Source organism: Lagenorhynchus albirostris, chromosome 15 (genome assembly GCF_949774975.1).
Source record: "Lagenorhynchus albirostris chromosome 15, mLagAlb1.1, whole genome shotgun sequence".
NCBI classification, from domain to species: domain Eukaryota; kingdom Metazoa; phylum Chordata; class Mammalia; order Artiodactyla; family Delphinidae; genus Lagenorhynchus; species Lagenorhynchus albirostris.
In genome coordinates this window covers 28,785,409-28,808,297 of record NC_083109.1, presented here as the reverse complement: position 1 = coordinate 28,808,297, position 22,889 = coordinate 28,785,409, and the positions used below count along the sequence as shown (strand labels likewise).

Here is a 22,889-nt window from a genome sequence, read left to right as displayed (position 1 = left end):
ACGGAAGAAAGGCTACAGACAGACACTGGAGGTGGGGTCACAGGGTCACAGCCAACAAGCCCACAGGCACCTAATGGCCATGGTCCACCCCGTCAGCCAGGTCCATCCTTTCCCATCAGACACATTTACACTGAGGGGAGCCCCTAACAGTAAGTCCCTGCAGTGAGGGAGAGGATGCTCGGCACTGTCACCATACGTGACACCACAGGGCCGGCACGCAGGGCACACCCCTCACTGTGAGGAGATGACAGTGGCAGCCGGTTCAGAACACCCTGTTCCTATGGCAATGGTCACAACTGGGTCTTGGGGACTCAGGCGGTGTCTGACGACCTGGACATCTGGCGGGTACATCTGGGAAGACGACGATCCAGGAGGCAGGAGGTGATGGGTGCTGAGCTCACAGGAGTGACAGATGCCCGCCGAAGACCCACCTGTGTCCCAGGCGGAGGTTTGGCACACAGTTTTCTCTGGGAATCATCCTCTGGGAGGAAGATCACTAACAGAAAGGTAGGCTTGTAGAGCTGGGGTGGGCTGGCCGTTCAAACGCCAGGAAGTACGAGATGATCACCCTCTGTCCCTTCCCCCCTCAGAACTCCTGGTTTTAAAGGGCAGTAGAGGGAATGGATTCCCTCTGTAAGTCCTGGTGTGGCCCTGGGCTTCCAACTGCTTAAAGAGGACAAACCCAAAATACAGATCTTCTTTCTCGAGTTCTCCTGGCCAAGCCCTGGTCCTCCCCTTCCAGGTGGTTCTTGGCCTCTGATCATCTCCAAGGCCCAAGGGCCAGCCAGGAGCAGGCCACCAGGGAGTCCAGCAGTTCCTGCACCTGGTGGGGAGGCAGCACAGAGGCCTCCTTCTGGCTTCATGTCCCCCATTCCAGGAGAAATCCCCAAATTCTCCATGGAGGGGCAGGCCTTCTCTGGGGAAGTGAGGTGTTATAAGCAGAACTAAGAGATGGGTAAAAGAAAGGAGACAGGAAAAATAAAGGACAAAAACAAAATAGCTCCCTAACCCCTTATAAAAATTAAAAATGAAATTTATACATATGCTTTGTCCATATTGAGTTTCTTTAAAGAAATTGATGCCTGTCCACAGCATAGCTTCCTGTTCTTCTGAAGTCTTAATCGTTTAAATTTTAAAAAAAAAGGGGGGGGGAGGAAGACAAAAAAATAAAAAAATTAAGCAAAACTAAAAGGAGGGGGAAAACCCAAACAAAAGCTTCACATTGCTGGAGATCCAGCTGTTGGGAGATCGCCAACCGGCCAAGCCACCGCCTGTACCCTCTGCCGTCCTCTGTGTGAGACATGATGAGACTGTGGGTCCCGAGGATCAACCTGAAAGACAGAAGGCAGGGAGAGTGGACGTGGGTCAGTGGGCATGGGGCACCTCCAAGCTCCAGAGCCCCCACTAGGTACCAGCACCCAACCCCGATGAACTCCGGAGCCGTGCTGTGCTGGGAGCCGGGGGAGCTGGGTTCTAAGCGCTCTCTATGGAGTGAATCCAGCCTCACTACAACCACCACGCCACGGACATGTTATCCCCCTTTTCAGATAAACTGTGGTGCGGCTTAAGCACCACGCCCCAAGTCACGTCACTGGAGGGGCAGACTCCAGACTCCAGGCACGCTGACCCCCGCTACAAATCCGAGCACGAGCCCCACCCCTCTGTCCTGGCTTCCCCGCACTGCTAGGAGAAAGATGCCCCAGGACCCAAGCGTTCCGTCCCCGCAGCCTTGGCAGCCCGAGTTCCCTCCCCCCCTCCCCCTCTGTGACCAATCATGCTGCACTGGAAGTTCACAGCAACCCTCTTACCCCATTTCAGAGACAAGAGAAGTGAGGCTCAGGCCTCTGAGAACCTGCACTAGGCTACCCCCCCAGGTCACAGAGGGGCCAGAGTCCCACAGGCAGGGGTAGTGTTGGTCTCTGAGCCGCCCGCTGGGCCCCAGGCTGCAGGACACTGCCGTGCTTAGGAAGGAGGCTGCAGCCAGAACTGTGGTCCAGTCCACAGTCTCTGCCACTGGACTGTGGGCAAATTTGAGTCCTCTGGTTCTTTGGTCTTGTCACCTGTACCACATCACAGGTTACTACAAGGACCAAATGAACTAATACGTGGAAAACTTACAACAGTGCCTGGCTGTACTGTTATTAGCTATTATTTGGGAATGGCCTTGGTGCCAGGCCTCAGAACGAGACCAGCGGCCAGCCTTTCAGGGACCTGTTTTAATGGAGGCCTAGAATACAAGAACCCGCAGAGATTAGCCCTGGGCCAGCCCCCACCCTGCCCAGCCCATCTTTCCCAGTCTGAGCCTGATTAGAGCTAAGTATAGCCCTAATACTGGGCAGGCGGGCCACCCAGGGCAGCAATGCTCCGTGGCGACCCATTGTCCCATCAGAGTTTCCAAGTGCCCACTCTCATCCTGAATGACTTAATCAGACAGTCTTACTCAGTGTGTGTGAAATCCCCCCACTGGCTTCAAGGCTCAGTAAGCTCGCTGCAGCCTGACAGGTATGCCCCCCCAGCCCTGCGTCCTCCCCACCATTGCCTGCCGCCTGTACAGTCATATCACACTGGCCTGTCATCCTCAGGTCCCAGGGAGATGCCTGGCTAGTCCTCACAAGAGGCAGCAGGGTACTGCAATATTGGACAGTTTTACTTCTCCCGGTCAGCCTTCATTTCCTCCTCTGAGAAATGGGGGCTCGTTTTTGAGGTTTGAGTGGAATACCGACTGTGAAGTACCTGGCCCACGGCAGGACCCAACTCCTCGGCATCCCATTCTCTCCCAGCCATTTGTCCCCAACCAGAAATTATGAACGTGTCAGGCTTAACAGGCCGCGGTCCTCAGCCAGTGAACCATCCAAACTGCTTCCAGCCGGGCGAAGGTGCCACGGCAAGGACACGCACTCCACTGGAGGAGTGTGACAAAGCCTTCTAGGAAGCAATTTGGCAACGTTTTCAGAGCTTCAAATGGATTGAGACCCTATAATTACACTTCTGGAAATCTAGTCTAACTGATTATCCTAAATACGAAAAGGACTTTATTAATAAAGATGTCCACTGAAGTAGTATTTAAATTGAGGTAATAATCGCAAATCCAAAAATGAGAGATTGAAGCAAATGACCCATCTACTCAATGATACATTACAGAGGAAATGAGAAAGCTGTGTGGCATTTTTTTTTTTTTTTTTGCGGTATGCGGGCCTCTCACTGTTGCGGCCTCTCACTGTTGCGGCCTCTCCCGTTGCGGAGCACAGGCTCCGGACGTGCAGGCTCAGCGGCCATGGCTCACGGGCCCAGCCGCTCCGCGGCATGTGGGATCTTCCCGGACCGGGGCACGAACCCGTGTCCCCTGCATCGGCAGGCGGACTCTCAACCACTGCGCCACCAGGGAAGCCCTGTGTGGCATTTTGAACAACAGTATGGCAGAAGCATTTCCATGGGTTAAGTGGAAAAAAGCAGGCTATGAAGTTCTGTGACATATGACCATATCTATGTAAAAAATAAAAACCTCCAAGTATAGGAAATCTGGCAAGAAAATACATCAAAATGTTATACTTGTCATCGGTGGATTTTCCTCTTCCTCCACTCTCCCTCTGTATTTTTAATACTGAGTACACATCATATTGTCACACTTCACTTTTTTTTTTTGCGGTACGCGGGCCTCTCACTGTTGTGGCCTCTCCCGTTGTGGAGCACAGGCTCCGGACGCGCAGGCTTAGAGGCCATGGCTCACGGGCCCAGCCGCTCCGCGGCATGTGGGATCTTCCAGGACCGGGGCACAAACCCGTGTCCCCTGCATCGGCAGGCGGACTCTCAACCACTGCGCCACCAGGGAAGCCCCACACTTCACTTTTTAATGGGAAAAAAAAGTGTATTTAATGAATAAAGAAAGCTGGCAGCCCCATGAGAAAGGTCTCTGGAGTAGCGAGGGGTCCCAGAGACCAGACCCAGGCTCTTCTTTGGCCTCTTCCACACACAGTGGACAGTGGAGAATCTTCCACACCTGTCAGACGAGAGGCTAGACTGTGTGATTCCTTCCTCCACTGCACAGGTGAGGGGTGACTCAGGGTCCATGTGTGGAATCAAGTGGGGATGGATGATAAAGGCATTGGCAAAGTATTTGATCCAAGTATTTGATCTCAGGCCCAGCCTTTTATTCTACTGCTTCTGTTTCCCTACCTGTTAATTCCCCTCAACAAACATCCACTGGTGGGTCTTATATGCCAGTTTTGACTTGGAAAAATACAATCATCATGAGCACATCCTGTGACGGTCCAGCAGCCACCTCAAACCTAGCTTTATTCAGCAGGCCTAAGGGCCTTCTCCCTGTTGCTTTCAGTAGATGAAGCAGAGCAACCAGAAGATTGGGGGAGGGAGGGCTTGGGGGAACCTCACCATCTAAGATGCTAAGTGCTTGTGAGAAAGAAGAAAGGCCCGGGAAGTTGTATGGTCATGTGTGATTTGCTAAGATAATCTTTGGAACCAGTTATGACCTGTTTAACACTGCTTTCCTACCTCCCCTGGTTGGACCCAAGCTGAGGACAACCTCAAACGGATGACCATCACAGCAGGAAGGTGACGCACGGCAGCAGAAAAGCGGTGTCGACAGGGAGGCAGAAGTCTCTTTACATAATGAACTAGCAGAACAGACTGTGCCTGCAAAAGGTCACACCAAGCACCCAGCACTGCGAGAGTGCCTGACACCAGCGCCGTGACCACTCCAACCCTGGCTCCCCTGCCAGGGAGCGGCTGACGTTTCCCACAGGCTCCTCCACACTCCCTCCCTCCAGCTTTGGCACTGGCTCTGGCCCTCCTGGTAGGACGCCTCAGGACAGGTTCGCCTCCTTCTGCCCAGTGGGCAGGGACAAGAGAAATAGGGCTCCTTCTTCCACAGAGAGAACCCCGGCTTTGCATTCCTTTCCTGTCTTCCATTAGAGAAGGTGCACCTTCCCCCAGGGAGCCAATAGCTGCGACCTCCCTGGAAAGGGGGGGTGGGGGGTGGGGGGGCAGGGTGGGGCTTTCTACAGCCCCAGGTAGGAAGGGCTCAGACCACGTGGCTCTGGGGTAAAGCAGCAGCAGGCCCTCCCAGGCACCTGCTGGAACAATGAATGGTTTAGGTCCCAGCCCAGTGGGCCCTTGCCCTTCGTCCTAGTAGATGCCACACCTCCACTCCGACTGCCTGGGCTGTGGCTCGACTGCCTGATTGCCGGCGTCAGCCAGGACTTGCCATGTCCCTTTCAGTTGGAACGCTGACTTCTGAGCACAGAGCCCTCCTAGAGGGCAAAGCCACCCCTCTGAGCACAATGAAAAGCAGTGATGTGGTTGACCTGCAGGTGACGCCTGTAGTGCACTCCCATCTCTCACCTGCCTGACAAGCTCATCCAGCGAGGAGTTAACCAGTGAACAGGCCCAGAGATGGAGCCACTTGCCCCACACCAGAGCAGCAGGACTGGCACTCAGCCCCATCTTCTCCGGCCTCACTGCCCACAGCCTTTCTACTACGAGCCTCCATTTAGTGCTTCCAGAGCCGGCTCTGCCGTGGCTCTAACAGCCTGCATTTGAGATGGTCCCCTGCGGGAAAGGTGTCCAGGAAGGTGCTGGCAAATGCTTCCCTTTCTTACTTCAGCTCTCGGACTAAGTTCCCTCAGTACATCCGAGCTCCTTATTTCTCTATGATGATCGTAACAGCAATCACTTACTCAGCATTGAATATGTGCAGGCATGTTCTACAATGGATAAAGGTAGGACACTTTTATATGTAACAACTTGGTAAGGCTGTGTAGGAGGGCTGACAGCCTTACCAAGTTGTTACATATAAAAGTGTCCTACCTTTATCCATTGTCTCCCAGTGAGCCATGCCCTGCTGTATCCTGGGCCTGCCGCTTGCAGCCATGAGAGCGTGTGTCCTCGTTGTGCTGCGTGGGCTGCAGGTTGGACTCAGCTGACACACATAGAGCCCACCTCCTCTTGGTGACATTCGTCCACTTTAAGGGAGACTCAGGTTCTGCTTGAAAGCCTGTAGAAGAGGGACCTCACCATCCTGCTGTTCTGTTTGGAAGGGCCCTGGTGCAGGAGCTGGAGTCGCCCTCCCACCCTAACCCCCCATCACAGCGCCCAGGCCTCTTTTGCCTGGGAAGCCCGCATAGCACTCCTGTGCTGCCTTCTGGTTAGGGTGTTTCCTCAATCGAGAAGGAGCCTACAAAGCTCGTCTTGATTCTCAGTACTCCTTGGGTCCTGAGAATCTGAATGTTGAGGATATTCCCCCAGAAAAACTCACGTGACTTACACACACTGAGATGCTTCCTGTGCCTTCAAGGGGATTGCTGTGTGTGCATCCTTGGAGTTAGAAGGACCCTGGGTAAGGACCCCTGGTCCCAAGCCCCTCAGCACATGACAAAACCAGGTCCCCAGAGAAGAGTGGGGAGAGCTCGATGAGACTGGAAGCCGGCTTTCCTACCTGTACTCTCAACACTGGGCGCGTCAGTGCCTCTTTAAAAAAAAAAAAAATTTATATGTATATATATATATATATATATATTTATCTTTGGCTGCATTGGGTCTTCGTTGCTGCGCACAGGCTTTCTCTAGTTGTGGCGAGCTGGGGCTACTCTTCATTGTGGTGCACGGGCTTCTCATTGCAGTGGCTTCTCTTGTTGAGGAGCACAGGCTCTAGGCGCACGGGCTTCAGTAGTTGTGGTGCGCAGGCTCAGTAGTTGTGGGCTGTGTCATGGACCCAAGTGTTTTACATCTACTGCCTCATCTCACTCAACCACCCTACTAGGTAAGACCTGCTGTTGCCCCAGTTCTAGAGATGAGGAAATTAAAGTTCAGAGACAAGATGTGCATGGCTAGTAAGTGGTAGAGAAAAGGGTTGAACCTAGGTCTGACTCACTCCAAAGCTCCTGCTTTTAACATGTAACTTTGTAATGTAAAATCCCTTCCTAGAGAGACAAAAAGAGCTTAAGTGGAGTTTAAAACCCATTTAATCCCTTCACCTATAAACAGATTCCCTCAGAGAAGGCTTCCAGAAGGCTTGGCTGAAGTACCTCTGCATGGGTCTGGGGTCCAGAGCACAAAGGGGGGATGCAGTGCCAACCAGGTGGTGAGCAGCCTTCTGGCAAGTTCCTCTGCCAGCCAAGCAGTTGTCCCTTCTGTCCAAGGAGACTGAGGAACCAAACTGCTCCGATTAAGGCCATCAGCAGGTTGGAGAACAGAGACTGGGGAAAGCTGAGGTGGGAGCAGGCAGCCATGGGGCTGGGGACCCAATGGGCTCCCACGGCCAACTCCCTCCCCATGTCTTCAGCTCACAGACTGGGAATGGCTGGGTGAACAAAAGATTACCCTTTATTCTAAAAGTATGGCCTTCCTACCTTGGTCAAAATGTCATTTCTTTGATGAAATGACGATGAAAGTATATGGGAGTGGTTTAAAAAACTGTTCTTCCATCTCCTACCCCCACCCCCCGCTTTGAAATTGTACTGTCCTTCAAAATGTGTAAGTTTGGCAACCACAGGATTTAAAAATCTCTGGGAGCCACAGCTAAGCTTTATTTTATTTTTATTTTTTTTTAAGTTATTTATTTTTGGCTGCATTGGGTCTTCATTGCTGTGTGCAGGCTTTCTCTAGTTGTGGCAAGCGGGGCCTACTCTTTGTTGCAGTGCAAGGGCTTTTCATTGCAGTGGCTTCTCTTGTTGTGGAGCACAGGCTCTAGGTGCGTGGGCTTCAGTAGTGGTGGCACGCGGGCTCAGTAGTTGTGGCTTGCGGGCTCTAGAGCGCAGGCTCAGTAGTTGTGGCACATGGGCTTAGTCGCTCCGCGGCATGTGAGATCTTCCTGGATCAGGGCTCGAACCCGTGTCCCCTGCATTGGCAGGCAGATTCTTAACCACTGTGCCACCAGGGAAATTCCACAGCTAAGCTTTAATTCCGCACTTTTACTCCAGTGCAGGCTGTGGTGAACAGTCCTGGGTTCAGATTTGAGCTCTGCCGCTCACTAGCAGTTTACATTATCCGAGCCTCCTTTTCCTTCCTAGCAAATGGGGATGCTGCCAGTTCCGCTCTGGGGTCAGCTGTAAGGAATGAGGATCCCCAGCAGTGGGGCAGTCAGGGAGCTCTACCTTGTTATTAGTTACGTTGATGGTCTTTTTGGTTTCTAGCGGGGTCACACACTCAACTATGTATAACTTATCCGGAGTCAAAGTTTAATTCAGGAACTTTCTCTCCTGTGTTTTCAAAATGGGAGATTTAAGAATGAGGGCAGTGAAGGTGATGGTGGAGGGGGAAGGGAAGGGTAGCTCTCCACTGCCACACCTTTACCATAATGCCCCAAGGACAGCCAGATGGGAGCAGAAGCATCCTCAGCACCTTTCGACCTGCTCAGGCCTAAAGGTGGATTTTTTTTTTTTTTGATGTGGACCAGTTTTAAAATCCTTATTGAATTTGTTACAATATCGCTTCAGTTTTATGTTTTGGTTTTTTGGCCGTGAGGCATGTGGGACATTGGAAGGCGAAGTCTTAACCACTGGACCGCCAGGGAGGTCCCCTAAAGGTGGATTTTTTGAAGTCCAGGGACCTAGAAATCAGAAATACCACCTGGCTGTTTGAGAGGACCAATTTTCTGTGGCTTCGCACAGAAGTGTCACAGCTACTGGTTCAAAGGGTGGGCCAGTTCCCCAGGTGACCACTGGTGCTCCTCAGGAGGGCTCCTGCAGGCTTCAGGGTGGCACTCGAGTTTGTGGTCTGTGCTAGGGTAAGCAGGAACGCTGAGCAAGAGTCCTCACAATACTCTTTACTTTATACAGACACATCTATCCATGAACAAGGCTCTCCCCACGGATGAGGAATTTTAGTCTCAGAAGTTACTTAGCAAGTTGCAAAAGGTTAAATGGGTAGTAAATGGTTAATTGGGATTCAAATCTAAAGTCTAGTTTTCTCTATTCCTCTCTGCCTCTCACCTATTTAACAGGAAAGAAAGTCATCTGACTGGCATACTCAAGTCGTGGTTTACTGGGTGGGAAGCCAAGAACTCACCCTTACCTAAGCTCCCCTAACATACAGCCTGGTCTTATCACTGTAGTTAATGATGCCTGTGATAAACTAGACACTATGCAAGGCCTGATATGCAAAGCCTCCTTTGTCCAGGCAAAGGACCATGTAGGAATTATCCCCATTTTACAGATGAGCAAACTGAGGCTCAGGTTATTTATTTTCAGCATATCATGCTGGAGAAGCCCAGAGGCAAGGTAATCTCAGGGTCACAGGGGGCAGGCCTCTCCTTCTAAGCAAGATTAGCTTCAAAATGAGTCATTTTTCATTTGTTTCATACACCAGACAGCTGGCTTTTCATACTCAGATACCAACATACCACCCTGGGGGAATCAGCGGCTCTGGCACTACTGTCTGCCCTAATCTGTCAGAGGGACTGAGGCCAGGGAGCCAAGCTTGGTGCATCATTGCTCTAAGGCTCAGCTGAGCAACAGTGGTGCTCACAGCAGGGCAAAGCCAGGGACGACTGTGCTGTGGGTGGCTCATGGCACAGCATACGAGGTCCTGTCATCAGGGTAAAAGAAAATGAAGTAGACATTATAAATGGGATAATGGTGCCTTCAGTCTCCAGGTTTACAGAAGGGGAATGGCGTTAGGGTAAGGGATGGGAGGTCAGAAAGCACCGAAGCTTACCCAGCAGGAGCTTCACAGCGGATAGGGACAACAACCTGGAAGGCCGTGGTGCTGTGTTTGCGGTCTCTGAGTCCTGACCAGGGGACCAAAACAAGGCAGAAGTGCAGGAGCAGGTCCCCAGTGTGGTGGGAGTACCATTCAAAGAGCACAGGTAGTCTGGTGCTCTGTCAAGGGCTTGGGCTTTGGAGTAGGAAGATCTAAGGTTTAAACCCCAGCTCAGCCAATTACTAGCTCTCATCTTTATCAAGTCTGTTTCCTTAACCTACAATGTGGAAATGTCTACCTTGCAGCATGTGAAGCCCAGTGACAGTCTTTGTAACGGTGTCAGTGAGATACGCAGGAGGTACTTAATCAAGCTGCGATGGCAGCCTTAAATCACATCCCCAAAACCAAAAACCTCACAAGTCATTCGCTCAGGCAAAAATTCCAGACAAGATAAATTGGCCTCATGTTAGTCTTCCCTGGAGGAGACAGTGTCCTTCCTGCTTCGGGCCTCAGAAACTGCGAGTCTGGTTGCACGCCCCTTCCCCTTGCCGTCAGCTCGGATGGTGCATGCCTCCTCCAGGAAGCATTCCCAGGGGCCCAGCCTCGGTAGGGACTCTTCTCTGTTCTCTGGTGAGTAGGCACAGGAAGACCACAGACCCCCCACTAACCATGCTGCGCGTCCTCTCACCACCCCCTAACTACAAGCTTCCTGGGGGACAGGGACAACCCTCTGCTCCTCTGAAGACTCTCAGGTTGCCAAGCACAGAAGGAGCTCGAATACTGGGTGACTGATAGGAATTGGGAGTTAGCATATGGCAATAAAAAGTTAATTCACAGGCTTCCCTGGTGGTGCAGTGGTTGAGAGTCCGCCTGCCGATGCAGGGGACGCGGGTTCGTGCCCCGGTCTGGGAAGATCCCACATGCCGCGGAGCGGCTGGGCCCGTGAGCCATGGCCGCTGAGCCTGCGTGTCCGGAGCCTGTGCTCCGCAACGGGAGAGGCCACAACAGTGAGAGGCCCACGTACCGCAAAAAAAAAAAAAAAAAAGTTAATTCACAAACTTCACGGAATCATTCATTCAGCAAGACAGGAGTTTAACATAAAAATATGGCTATAAAACCCCTGCCTTTGGTTGAGTTCCTACCAAACATCCCAACAAGCCAGGTGCACAGAGGGATGCCACCCCACCCCAGGAGGTCGGCCGCCTCTCCAGCCCCCACTGGCGCTATTTTTCTCCCGCGCTCCACTGTGTCCCCACCCTACCCTCAGAGCCTAGTGGGCGAAATGGGCACACGGGGAGGAAGGGTTTTCCTGACACAACACAGCCTATCAGTGACAGAACCAGGAGGCTCCTCCGTGACTCCCCCTGTACCCACTTCCCCACAGGAGGCCGGCCCTCACAGGGGAAGGACACAGCCCGCAGTCTGCAAACAGACTGTTTCATCTGGAGAGGGAGCTTGAAATCCAGCTGCAGCTAGCTGGAGCCGGCCTGGCTTCAGAGAATGTCCCCAGTCTAAGTCAGCCACAGTAAGAGGTTAATGAGAAGGACTGGAAGACTTGGGTTTGGCCTCAACTCTTTGGACTTCTCAGATGTTAAAGAACCACTGTGGCCTCCTTCCACGCCCAGCCATCTGCAAAATGGCAGAAATGTCCAACAACTCTCCTTAGCTGACAAGGGGCTCAAGAGGTGGTGGAGTTCATACCTGGCCGTCTCCCATTCTCCACAATGGAAGGACATGGACTATGGAAACAGGCAGTAGGACAGGGCAGCCCCATGAGGAACTAAGCACCTGCCCTTGTGCAGCCAGAGGACTTGTCCTTTGCCTGAGAGGCCACCCCTCCCATCTTTCACATCCTTCTCACTTACTTATACTCGTCCAGAGCAAGTGCCCAGTGAGTTCTCTGAAAGGCACACTGTCATGCAGGCTGTGACAGCACAGACACAACCAGAGGAGTGTACCCCCGCATGGCAGCCTCTTAAGACACACTGGGACTTCCCTGGTGGTGCAGTGGTTAAGAATCTGCCTGCCAATGCAGGGGACACGGGTTCGAGCCCTGGTCCGGGAAGATCCCACGTGCCGTGGAGCAACTAACCCTGCGCGCCGCAACTACTGAAGCCCATGCGCCTAGAGCCTGTGCTCCTCAACAAGAGAAGCCACTGCAACGAGAAGCCTGTGCACCACAATGAAGAGTAGTGCCCGCTCACCACAACTAGAGAAAGCCTGTGCACAGCAACGAAGACCCAATGCAGCCATACATACATACATAAAAATATATATATATATATATATTTTTGTTGTTGTTGTTGTTGTTGTTGTTAAAAAGAGACACTGACCCGCCCAGTGTTGAGAGTACGGGTGGGAAAGCCAGCTTCCAGTCTCATCGAGCTCTCCCCACTCTTCTCTGGGGACCTGGTTTTGTCATGTGCTGAGGGGCTTGGGACCAGGGGTCCTTACCCAGGGTCCTTCTAACTCCAAGGATGCACACACAGCAATCCCCTTGAAGGCACAGGAAGCATCTCAGTGTGTGTAAGTCACGTGAGTTTTTCTGGGGGAATATCCTCAACATTCAGATTCTCAGGACCCAAGGAGTACTGAGAATCAAGACGAGCTTTGTAGGCTCCTTCTCGATTGAGGAAACACCCTAACCAGAAGGCAGCACAGGAGTGCTATGCGGGCTTCCCAGGCAAAAGAGGCCTGGGCGCTGTGATGGGGGGTTAGGGTGGGAGGGCGACTCCAGCTCCTGCACCAGGGCCCTTCCAAACAGAACAGCAGGATGGTGAGGTCCCTCTTCTACAGGCTTTCAAGCAGAACCTGAGTCTCCCTTAAAGTGGACGAATGTCACCAAGAGGAGGTGGGCTCTATGTGTGTCAGCTGAGTCCAACCTGCAGCCCACGCAGCACAACGAGGACACACGCTCTCATGGCTGCAAGCGGCAGGCCCAGGATACGGCAGGGCATGGCTCACTGGGAGACAGGGAGTGGACAGAGCTTAAAGCCAGGATGGCATGTGGATGCAAACACATGGCAGCTTTATCTCTAGAACGTCCCAGGTTCAGTCAGGGCAGCGACTGGTTCTATGCAAACTGCAGCAAGCAGTCACTGCGAAGCTCCTAGATAAGGAGACTCGGTCATATTTTAGCCGTGGCCGTGGTGTCACCATTGCTGACTTGCTTGATATTGTTTTAAACCTTCCGAATCCCTGAAGTGTGCTGCCCAAAATGCTAGTATTTAAGTTTGCCAAATGCACAAAAAGAAGAATCACTGGGCAAGACCTAAGATTCTGAGATTTGGAGGTCTCTGGGGATCTGCACGCTGAGTCACCATCTACGTCTGAGGATGCAGATCCAATTAAACCCAGTCTTTTTGGCCTTGGGAAGTCACCAGGCTGTCAGGGCCTGGGGGTTGGTGTGTCCCTTAACCAACTCAGTTGGTAAACAGGTATGGGTGGAACTCACTCAAGACAAACTAAGGGAGAACTTTTTGTCTCCAGAAACAGCCCTGGTAATTGGCAGTCAGCTGCGGGGATACCCTAATTCCCTTCCTCAACTTATTAAGTGTGGGGATGAAATGAAGGCTGCCAACAGCCTCAGCTGGCCCCCAAAGAGACTGGGGTTCAGCTGCGGCTGCTGTGATTAGCAGAGAAAGGGCTTAGGGGGAGGCTGGGCTGCTGGGAGAGATCTCCTCCCCTCTTGGGCCCTTAGCCAGGAGGAAGATGTCTAAGGAGTTGTCAGAGCTAAAGGGGAGAGGTGGCTCCTCTATATGGGGACGGGACAATTTGTGGTTGTGAACGGCGTGGCTCAAACAAGGTCATGCCCAGAGTGGTTGGGGCCAAAGGAGACCATATGGACTCTGGTTACAGCAAGCAGTCCAAAGCCCAGTGTGCTGAGGGGAACTCACTGGGGGCACTTGCTAAGGGGTTTGGCGCTCTCTTAGGGAAAAGAAGGGCACTGCAAATTGTTAGTGAGAAGTGAAGCAGAAACGAATGATTAACCTATGAGATCCGGCAAAAATAGAACAAGGGAGCTACACAGAGGCAGCCACCATTTTACTGAACTCCCGCTGTGTGTTAGGAGTTGCACTGGGTACTTTGTTTCTTGTGCATTTTGTCCTTACAACAGCATACAGTGAGCATCACTGTTAAAGGAGCATCATTTAATGGATTAGGAAATGGGGGCCCAGAAAAGTTAGATGACTTGCCCAAGGCATCCTGCTGATAAGAGGCAGAGAGGTGACTCAAACCTAGGTTAATCGGCATATCAGATTCAAAAGCAAAAATGGAAGCACAGGGCCTGTAATCACCCTGGTCAGTGGTGGCCCTTTCTCCCCTCCTGTGCTCGGGCAGGTGCCAGTGCAGTCTTGCACCTTCTGGAGAGCGGCACTGTCAGGTGCAGCATCTTATCTCCCTCCCCTAGGGGGCTAACAGCTCTCCCCTCATTGTGACCGACTCATCTGCCAAAACTCCAGCCTTGTACATCACCGCCACCTTTTTTGTAGGATGAAGTTCACCTTTCTTAGGCTGACAGTCAAGGCTCTTGGCAACTTGGCGCTACTTCACTCTCCAACTTGAGCCTCTGCGTGAACCAAACCAAAGATCTGCTCTTTCCACAAATTCTCAGTGTTCTGCTTTTGCGCACATTGTGTCTCCTGCTTAGAAGACCCTTGTCTGCTCTCCATTCTTCAAGGGCCATCTTAAGTCACACGTCCTACAGGTTGCTGTTACTTACTTCTTCAACAAAAAGCCAGTACTCGGTCCTCTGAGCTCCTGGGAGCACTGACACAGTACCGTGCTGCAACATCTTTGGAAGCTCGATGGAAAAGAGCACAGACACCCGAGCTTTAGCCTGGAGCTGGCACGCGCTAGCCACGTGGCCAGTGGGGCAAATCACTCTCTGGAGTGGGAGCAGGGCAGACACTGTACCTAGGATGCACGTGAGCATTCAACGAGACAGTAAACGGGAAGAGTATGAACCTGGCAAACAGCCTGGGCTCAGTAAGTTTAGGTAAGAGAAAGTGCTCCCTGGCACCTCCCCACCATGCCTTACAGATGATAAAGGCTCCAGGCTGTAGCAGGCTTGATCCTACACAGAAACAAGTGCATGCAAGATCCCCAGCAAGCTGCAAAAGCTCTCCGCAAAAGCTCTCCTTAAGCATTTGCTAAACAAGTGCAAAAAAGGACTCTCCTGGGTTCCTGAAAGGAGATCTGGTGGAAGGCAGGTGGGGCCATCCTCCACCCCAAGGCCTATACAGAATTCAAACCAAGGCACGGCAGGACAGCTGAAGGACTGACCTTAAGGGAAGGGCCGCCCCTCTGCTCCTGGTAGAGACCTTCTCCCTCTACCTCCGTCCCCTGTACTCCTTTCCTTAACCCCAAATAGAAAGTATTTCCCAATTTACAAATTAAAGTGGCTCTCAAAATCAATTTTATAGCCAGCAATCATGGTTCTAATGTTATGTAACTATTAAAAAAAAACAAAACCAGTGAGATGCCAGCGCTAGAAAGCTGCTCTTTGGCAGAACCACCAGCCTGCCCATGTGACAGCACAGGTTTTCAGCTCTAAAAAGCAAAAGTAAATACAAAAACAAAATGCTATGTCCTTGAGACATAATTACAGCAGAATGAATATGCAAATACAGACTCAGAAGAGTAAGATACATCAGTCAACTAATGAGAAGCTGATTACAAAGGGGGTTAGAACAAAACACAGCAAGACTCAGCCATCAAATAAAGGCTGTGAAGGCAACCCTGGGTCTATGGAGGTCACTCCGTGCCCATGAAGGCGCTTTACGTTCAGTGTTTTATTTTTTGGGGGGGGGTGAGGGGGAGCCAAGAACCTGCATATATTCTGAGATACAACTTCTAGGTCTGTTACCAGCATGGCCAACAACTGGTATGAAAGAACGGCAGGACTCAACAGCTGTGGAGTACCTACTGCATACCCAGCACCCTTAGGCTAGTTTTACATGAATTTTTCATTTACTCACAAAAAGCCTATGGGTTAAGTGCTGGCAACCCCACTTTATAAACGAGGACTCCAAGACTCAGAGAGATGCTTAAGGTTTAGATGGACTGAGGCTGGGAGCAATATTTATCTCCACGGCCCACACCAGGCACACAGTAGGTACTTAATACATGCCTGGAAAGAATAAGTGAAGTTTCCCAGTCTGGTTCAAAGCCACGTCTAAGACTCCACTCAGAGACGTAAGCCCAACTCCAACCCCGCTGCTTCCCCCTTTCCTATGCCTGCTGCCCCTCAACTTCCCCTTCCTCTAACAGTGACCTCCTGTCCTATCACAGCGGCCTCGCAGGGATCTGTTATGTCTCTGAATGACTCTCCGGAGGGCACCCCTACACGCTCACTGTTATCATGGCTTAGAAGCCCACTTCCCCAGGGTCTGGGAAGCCCGAGGAGAAGTTCAATTGTTTTCCTCCTCCTCCTCCCCCCCAGGAGCAGATGGCCACAGGGCCTCACCTCATCCTCAAGACAAATGCACAAGGCAGAAACTAAGCAAGAATTAGAGGAGTCCCCGTCCTAGAACCACACCCACTGTGGAACTTGAACGCACCGGGGCTGAGGGACGAGGGGAAAGAGGACCACCTTTTATACTCTGGTTTTCTGGATGAGGAAACGACAACCTACAGGGCGTGACCTGTCCAAAGCCCCGTGCTACGTAAGTACAGAAGACAGAGCCCCAATTAGAAGCTGGCAGGCCCTCCTAGTTCTCAGGCCTCGATGCAAGCTTTCTAAGGGTAGAACTGTAGGATGCTAGGCAGATGGTGTCTTTACCCTCTTCTGCCAGGGCAGTTTTCAAACCTGAGCGTGCCATCAGCATCACCTGGAGGTTCCTGTTGAAACACTCACCCCCAGCTTCCAGCTCTGTAGGTCTGAGGTGGCGTCAGAAATATGTTTTTTTTTTTTTTTTTTTTTTGCGGTACGCGGGCCTCTCACTGCTGTGGCCTCTCCCGTTGCGGAGCACAGGCTCCGGATGCGCAGGCTCAGCGGCCATGGCTCACGGGCCCAGCCTCTCCGTGGCATGTGGGATCTTCCCGGACCAGGTCATGAACCCGTGTCCCCTGCATTGGCAGGAGGACTCTCAACGACTGAGCCACCAGGGAAGCCCAGAAATATGTTATTTTTAAGAAGTTTCCTGGAGATGCTGCCAGTCTGGGGACCATACTTTGAGAACCAACAGTGCTGAAGTTTGTCGTGGTCACCGTGTGTGTGCTGGGGGGGGGTGCGAGCTGGTGAGGGGGAGCAGGGAGGAATGTGGCAATAGCATGTTGATGTCTTCAAGGTCACAGGATAGACTCTGGATCTGTTAAGTAGAAAACTTCTTACTCCTGACACCCTCAGTTCCTTCCACTGATAAAATGGAAGCAGTCTTTCTAAACTTCACCCAGGGTGTGTAACATGAGTCTGTGGATTCTGAAGATGCACATCTGGGTCTGCCTATGTCATCACTATCGTATGACCATCTCAACGAAATTCTAAGAGTAGGTGGGAAACTGGACTTCTGGGGACAGGTGTCCCCCTGCTATAGGACTTCCAAAACACTGGGCTGGAGTGATGTGCTCCCGAAGGCTCTCCATGCTACACCCGGTTGGTGCCGGTGCCCCAAGATGCTCAGGGTCGGGGAGGGAGGAGGCTCTCTGGATCACCTCAGTGGTGCCATCTGGATTTCAGTTCAGGCAACTGGCCTAAACTCCCAAGCAATTTTTTGGAAGGTGAAAGTCACCCTGTTCTTTGGTCTCGGGTGTGGTACATTCACACTCATTTCCGCTGTCCCATGAAACCAAGGGCTCCTTCCAAACATTTATCACATCCAAGCCTGCAATCTGGTTACTAACAACAAATGAGTCTTTAGTTGTCACTTCCAGCTCTCCTTATGTCTGGTACAAGGCTGGGCTGGGCTGGAAAGGCCCATGTATTCTGCCAAGATCTGACAGCACTACCCTTTTTTCAGTCCATGCCTTAGCTTTGCCCTAGACTGGGAGGACATGCCTTAGACATGTACGAAAAAAGCAGGAAAAAAACAAAAGGGTGCTGTACATGACATTTAAGGGCTTCCTTTTTACAAAAGGATGGAAGTAAACACGGAATGAGTCAATTGGCTCACACCATCTGTGTCTTTCCCACTGGAACAGATGGTCAATACCAAAATCCAACATGATGTACCAGAGCCCACCTGCCTTCCACTACTGCTCCAGTGCCAGGCCTTGGAATTATAAAAAGCCAAAGTTACCTACCATTCATAAGATTACCTGCCCAGGCCCCACTTCTGGCTCCTTTATGCAGCCTGGGAAAATAGAAGCATTTTCATCTTCTTCATTATGCCCTAAGGTGTGCCTGGGTGGCTCTAATCCACTCCTCCTGAGTCCCTAGACATCACTTCCTTTTACAAAGAAACAAAATACAGAATTCTGACCTGTGTACAATGCAGGCTGAGTTACAGCTTTCCCCTGGCACCTGTAACTGAAAGCGTAATTCCTTTAAAGTTGGGAAATTCACTGCAGTATTTTACGGTATTGATTTATTTTAAACTTCGCCGGCAGTTTTAAGGCCTGCATGCCTCTGAATCCTAGAAATGCTGGAGGAGGTCTCCATTTCCTTTGATTTTGTAAAATCACAGAAGACTCACTAGTAGAAATGAAAAGAGCGGCTGGGAGCTTATATGTTGCTGCCTTAGTTTATCAAGACAGAACCCTGGGCATTCTCTCCAGGTCCTCATCTTGAATGCCCCTCCGACGGGACTTCACTACAACGACAGTCCCCTCTCCCCTTACCAGCTGAGTCCTGTACCCAACAAAGCCTCAGTGTGCCAGGGCGAGTTTCACACAATCCCTGAGATGTGACCTCCTCACTCACCACCTGGCTTACAAGGTGCCCCTAAACCTATCTTCAAGAACCAGCCCAAGGCACCACCTTCTCCAGGAAGCTTTCCCTCCACTCTCTCCAGGCTTCCTGTATTTCTACAACTAAATGTTGTCTTAGGTCCACAGCTAACCTGTGAGCTCCTAGAGGACAGCACTGGGGTCTACACTACCAAGACCACCGCTGGGCAAGCGCCTGTCATACGAGGGCTCCTGCTCACCAAATCTGACTTGGCCTCAGAATCTTTCAACGCAGGGCTGCAGGCAGCCACATCAACAACAGGGACGAATCATGAAAGCCCTCGGCTTTGGCCAAGAGTCAATAAATGAGCTGGAAGATGGGTCAGGGAGAAACCCAGCAACCCTGCCATTTTGCTTTGGATCCTCATCAACCTTAAGTGTCCAGGCTAAGCTCACTCAGAATGGGCTTCTGCCAGGTCCCGGGGAACAGAGACAACAGGGTGCCTTTGGGTCACATCAGAGCCCTTCCTTGTCCTGGTGCATAGACTGTCCTGTCAGCACCCCCTCGGTGCCAGTGCTTTCCTGCTGCCCCCAAAGGGGAGGCACTTTGGGTCTCCCGCTTTCCAACCTTTTGGGAATTTTAACCTCTGCCTGCTTGTGTGGCTTCTGCCACTGTCGCCCGGCCCTTGGTTATGTGGGTGCCTCACCATCCCAGCCTTGCCTCGCCTGCCCATGTTTGAGGCTGTATCAGTGTGACACAAGAGGAATCAACACACAGGTGATCTCACCTGAAGGAGCAGAAGGTGGCCCTGCTGCGGTGTGCTGTGCCGAGACTGTCAGACTCTGAAAGATGCCCACGGGCAGCACAGACACTAATACCTGGGGGCCTCTGTGTGGAGATAATAGGAGGGGGAACCCACCTATAAACCCATCAAAAGCTGCTTTCAAAGAAGCTGTAGGAGGCAGGATAGAAGAGTGGAATTTCCAGCCAGCTATCAGGTTTCAAATCCTGCCTCTGAAAACTGTGTCAAAATGATTCTCAGCTTCCTCATCTGCACAATGATGGCAGATAACAGAACACTTACGCAGATGATGTGATAATAAGATACTCTATGTAAAAGTACTTAATTCAGGGCTGGAGATAAAAGGGCAGGGCCTCTGCCCTGCACAAGTCAGAGGGCCCCTCAAAACAGGTTTTTAGAACCAGAGCTGTTATTGTTGGAGGGAGTATCTGTGTCCCTAGCGTAAGAGAAAATGGGAGTTGGAAAGACCCCAACCGTCAGGCAGCTTTGCTCACAGCTGGAGGATTACAGGCGCTATTCTGATTTGCCCAAAGGGATGCTGCCTAGGCTGACAGGAGCCAAGGATGCCAGGGAGGAGGAGAATGTGAGCAACAACAGCCCTGGGGCAGGCCTGTCCCCTCATGAATGCTTTGATGTCCTGCAGAGCTTCAAGGGACAGATTATCCTTGTGGGCAACCAGCCCCATTACATAACAGACAGCTCAGTTTCCTTGTGTTGAGACAGCAGGAGTGACAGACAGAGAGGGCAACAGCGGGGGCAAAAGCTGGCGCCCAGGGAGCTACCTGGCCTTACAAATACCAGCCTTCCCCACCTGAGGGATCTCCCAAGAAACACCAGTAGACAGACCCAGAACCAAGGGATGGCCTGCACACCAATGGTTCCTAGAACTGCCAGGTCTTCAGTGAACGCTGAGCTTTACATTCCCAGGGAAAAGAGCAGCAAACCCACAACCCTCTGCTCTCACACAGCCCCGTGAAGTCTAGTGAGACAGGGTAGAAGCAAGGCTGGGGCCTCCAGTTATAGACAGGGACTCAAAAGATGCTCAGCAGTTCTAGTTCTGCTTGGATCTAAGAATTAACAGTCACTGGCTGAATACCAACACCCCCGCCCCCAAATCTAACTAAAACTTCCGTTCTTTCCAAGGACCTAATCATCCACTTCAAGGTGAGGCTGGCACTTCCCTCTTCTGCTCCTCCCATCCTCCCTTTGGGCAGTTCAAGGCTCCACCAGACACTAAGAGGGATGAGCCTCTGGGCTGTGAGAATCAGACTTCTGACTTGGGTCTCTTCGGCAGTCACACCCTCTCCGGGAAGTCTTCCTCCATCGCTGTCCTTTGGGCTACCTAGGTGTTTACCAGCACACTCTGAACCTTCTCAGAGTAGAAGAAACAACCTCCTAACTGGAAACCGACTAAGTGCCAGGCTCCTCCGGCCCACCTTACTCAACTCAGAATGCATTTCCGGCCCCATCTAGTGCCGCGCAATATACGTGAGGCTCAACTGTTTGTTGAATTTTGAAAACATTTGAGATTTACAGGCAATTCCATGAGGCAATACACCATACTGGTTACAGCCATGGACTTGGGCCTGGGTTGAAATCTAGGCTTTGACCCTTACTAGCTCTGAGAGCTTCAGGAACTTACTTGAAAAGCAGTAAATGAAATAATGGTCATAAAGCACCCAGCCCAGGGATGTCCATTAATTATCATCATCTCTGGCACTGTTGCCCTCCATCAAAGCCTTAGCCTTCTAGACTCAGGAGGTGAGGCTCCAAGTGGGGGTCTTACATTCTCAGAAGCTAGGTCTCACCCATGGTCTCATCCTGCCCCTTCCCACAGGGAGGGCAGTCCTGTGAGAGAAAGGCCTGTCTTATGTGTTCCTGGGTTAGTTCCGATGGCTGGGTCAGGAAGTCACACTCAGAGATGGGGCCTGGAGACCTCTCTAGTCTTGGGTTCCCAATTTCGCACTTAAAATCTTTTAAAAATTTACCACCACCCGCCCCCCTACCCCAGATTCTGTTTTGAAGACTCTGTTGTTTAAAACAAACCACATTAACTAAACATTTCCCCCCCATTTTTAAGTTTTTAGTCTTACTTTTGATTAACTCGATACCTATAATGTGACACAATTTGGGTATAATTCCAGCCGAAAGGAAGCGAATGACCTGAATTGGCTTCTACAGCTTCAGTGTAAGCATATGTGCTGCTTGCTGCCCGTGAGATGAGCTGAAAAAGCTTTTGAATCTCCAGCAAAGGGGTTCGACTAGGGGTTTAGGAATCCTCATGTTAAAAAACCTCAGATCTCATAAAACAGAAACAAAATCTGAAGCCCAGGTCAAGGGGCCAACCGGATACCCAACATGTTAGCCCAGAGCCACATCTTTGGACCCTAGGCCAGGGAATAATATATCATTTATTACTTCAACAAGAAATTAGGCCCAATTTCTTTCTGATGTTGGGCAGCTACCAAGATCGCATATGGTACAAAGAACATTCTCTGTGACCCCTTAGGTCACAACAACATCTGATTTCCTTCAGCAGACCTGAGCTGCCCACTCCAAATAAACATCATTCAAGGCCCTGGCTTCAAAAAGCCCTAGGTAACTGAGGTTTGTGTATTAGACAGCAAACTTGGCCATGAATGCAGAGTCCCTTATCCCATAGCAACCTCCCCGGTAACGTGTGGGCAGTGGTACCTGGAACATCAGTCTGGCTGGCTTCCTGCTTTGGGTAAGGCTTTTGGATGGATGGTAGGAACCATTAGGGATTATTAAACATCTTCAAAAAGTGACAAGTAAGAGAGAGCTAGGACCCCTCACTGAGTAACCTTTAAAAACAGAGACATTTTTCTGGAACAAGCAATTGGACAGAGTTGCCTTGACTATAGCTTTGTTTCAAAGAAGAAAGCTATTTGGCAATCCTCAGAAACAAGGCAACTAAAGACCACCATCTTCAGAGGAACAGAAGACACTGCTTCCACCTCAAGCCCAAGCGTGCATCTAAGACTGTGCCGTCCAGCATCTCACTTAGACTGTTTCTACGGGGCACTTTCACAGCCTCTTGCAACTCCTCCAACAACCTCAATCAGATAAGTATGATCTACTCCACTTTATGGATGATGAAACCCAGAGAGGTAAAATAACTTGCCTGAGGTCACAGAACCAGTAAAGCACAGAAGTGGGACTCGATTCTGGACAGTCCACGAGGCAACACTCCTCTCAGAGGAATCCCATGTTTCCAACCCAAAGTGCAATTCCATTCATGGTTGCAAAAAACTGAAACCATTTAGCCCCAATTTAAACATTACTCTGAAATCTACAATCCTAGATTGCTGAGGCGTTCCTTCACCATTCCTTCATCACGCTGTTACTGGGAACGACTGGGTTTCCTTTATGCAGCTAGAGTCTGACCCACGACAAAAAGTTTCATAGGAAAGCTGGCCAGGAATCAGGACACACAAGTTCTGCCCCTTCATTTGGGACCTTGAATAAGTCCCTTCTTTCTAGGTCTCTCCCTACTTCTCAGCTCCCCTTCACAGTAAAATTCCTCAGGAAGAGGCATCAAAATGTGGTTTGTAGCTCAGCAGTACACGAAGCCAAAACTTT

General features: G+C 51.1%; 1 protein-coding gene across 1 annotated transcript in view; it reads right to left on the bottom strand.

The window, feature by feature from the left end:
* The window catches only part of STK35 (serine/threonine kinase 35), a 45,912-nt gene that overhangs the window by 3,213 nt on the left and 19,810 nt on the right, over positions 1–22,889 (bottom strand). Inside the window, exon 4 of the transcript XR_009535327.1 lies at positions 1,222–1,331. The gene's annotated coding sequence lies outside the window, so the exon portion shown is untranslated. The remainder of the gene's footprint in view (positions 1–1,221; positions 1,332–22,889) is intronic.